Source organism: Morone saxatilis, unplaced genomic scaffold (genome assembly GCF_004916995.1).
Source record: "Morone saxatilis isolate NCDOM2014 unplaced genomic scaffold, NCSU_SB_2.0 Contig4, whole genome shotgun sequence".
NCBI lineage: Eukaryota > Metazoa > Chordata > Actinopteri > Moronidae > Morone > Morone saxatilis.
Genome location: NW_023339984.1, coordinates 16,633,745 through 16,636,258, shown reverse-complemented (window position 1 = coordinate 16,636,258; position 2,514 = coordinate 16,633,745). Strand labels below are relative to the sequence as shown.

Below are 2,514 nucleotides of genomic sequence, written 5' to 3'. Positions count from 1 at the left end.
ATATATATATATATAAAAATACAGTAAGCCTAAAATATACTATAAGTCATTCGTGCTTAATCAAAATTACCCACATTACAAGGTATTTTACTGTAATGGAGAAATGTGTTTATTACAGTACTGTGCGACATCTAAAAGTGGTACTTCACTGTTGTTTCATTACACACATTATTGCGATTTGGATCAGTTGTTCAGCCGTAAACCGAAACCTTAAACAGCGGAGTCGTTCTGGGATTCAAAGACAGAAGAGAGTTTTGATATTGTACGTCATCATATCACAGTTTTATTCGTTCATTTGTGTTTCCTTTCCTTCCTCTTTTCTTTAATAAATGACTCATATCTCACACATGCACAAAGACTTTAATAAACCAGTGTGTGTCCAGGAAGCAGCCTTACTCTGATGAAGAAATCTCTTTCAGACAGTAAAAAACAACCAGATTTCAGATAAATGGGAAATAAAATACTTCTTATCTGTTTAGTTTTTTTTCACTTTGATTGCTATTCATCAATTGTGTGTGTGTGTGTGCCAGTTAGTATAAGTACCCTGTTACCCTTTAAGAATGGAAAAGTTTTATCTACATGATAATGACTGCACCGAGGTCCAGTACAGGTAATGAATTTTAAAGGTCTTTTTGTCCTACCTTCCAAGCCTTGTTACGATCGAGTGGCATGTACGCGGTGAAGTTGCCAGAGTTTCCAACTAATACAGGCCTGAAAGCCATTAGAGCCAGTTGACGTCTGTAGATACAAAAACGTCTCATTCTATAGGCTTTTATTAACACTTTTTTCCTTTTTCAGTGTTCCTTCCTTATTTCTTTATCTCTATATATCAGAATAAAAATAAATATGAACTGTTTTTTCATAATCCTTTCACAACATTTGCACAAAGAACCTTTAATAAAAACCCAGTGTTGTGGGTCTCCAGGAAGCAGCCTTTATAAACTAATGAAAGAAGACAAAAGAAATAATCCTTCTCATTTAATTTTTTCCAGAACCAAGTCAAAAGGGAATTAAGCCCAAAACAAGATTCACAAAACGGTATGTAAATTGACAATGAACCGAACTCCTTAGAGAAGTTTATAGATATTTTTGGAGAGAAAAAAATAATTGGACAACATGAGAGATATGAGCTTTCTTTAAATCTGCAATATCATACTGATATATAATTATATTTTTAACTATTTTCCACTTTTCTTGGAAAAATCCTGTCTGTATTAATCAAATTCTAAAATCCAGAAGACACCTCTCTTTTGATATCGTTTGGTTTAAGTTGTGGGAGTAAGTTTGATGGATGTTGGGGATAATTAGCGTGTTATTGTTGGGTTTTATTAATCTTTGCATGCGTTTTAGTTATAACATTTTTTGTCATGTTTATACGTGTTCGGTGGAAAAAAAAACGTTGCTTTCCGAACACGTTTGACGATATATGCAGTCTTCGCTTTTATAGAATATTTTTAAGGACATTAAGCGGATTAGCAAACATCGGTTCCTCACTAAGTCTTCTTGGCTGCGGTTCTCGTGTTGGGTGTGGTGATGTGGTAGTTTGTTTGCTTGTTCGATCTTGTGTATAGTACGAATTAGTCGTGGGTTGGGTTTTTCCGCGGTTTGGGGTTTTATTAGTGTTGGTGTATTGTATTTTAGGGTGCTTTGGAAAAAATAATAGAGGTTTTGGGTGGAATTGCAGACGATGGTTAGGAAAAATAATGAAAAGTTTTCTTTTGGGTCTTTGATGGTAAAAACCTCAACACACATGGGGGAACGTGTTCGATTTCTCTCCAAAAAGACAAAGCTTGACCGACCACATCATTTTTTTCCAAATCAAAATAAAACCATAAATCAACTTTGGAAAAAAAAAATTTACAACAAAACCAATCTCTCTTATATCCTTTTGTTTTTTTTTTTTTTTGGGGTTTCCCGCCAAAAATTCATTTCGAAAATGAAGGACGATAATATTCTCCAACTTCCCTCATGTTAATCATTGTACTTTATCACCACTAACCAGGGCACAACCGGTCATGGTGGTTCTTCGAAGCCCGTGTGCTAAGTGTTTTCATAACCGCGAGGGGCCCCCGGGGGGCGAGCAGGGGCATTTAAAAGCGCGCGGCCTTGAACGGCGCGAGCCGCGCGACAGCCAGGTCCCGTCTGTTTTGCGGCCGTTGTAAGAGCGACCCGAAGGAGAACCTAGGATGGTTTCTGTATTTTTTCCTAATGCGACCTATTCGGTTAAACGATTTTGGAAGCTCTCCCCGGTGCTCCAGCTCTCGAGAGCGCAGGACTAGTGGGGACGATGCCAATGCACTCATTTTACACCGATCCAGCTCTCCAGACACACACACACACCATCACCCACCACACACGACAACACACACCCACACCACCTCCTACCACAAACACTTCAAGGCAGGTCAACCCCCGCGGCCGCGCCGCGGCCGGACGGCCGCGCGCGCGGACCGCCCCGGCGGCGCCGCGTCACCCCGCACGGCTGGCCGACACATCACACCCCCACCCCACACA

At 39.9% G+C, this 2,514-nt stretch overlaps 1 protein-coding gene across 1 annotated transcript in view; it reads left to right on the top strand.

The window, feature by feature from the left end:
- trpc5a (transient receptor potential cation channel, subfamily C, member 5a) overlaps nt 1-2,514 on the top strand; it is a 64,814-nt gene that overhangs the window by 35,755 nt on the left and 26,545 nt on the right. The window lies entirely within an intron of this gene.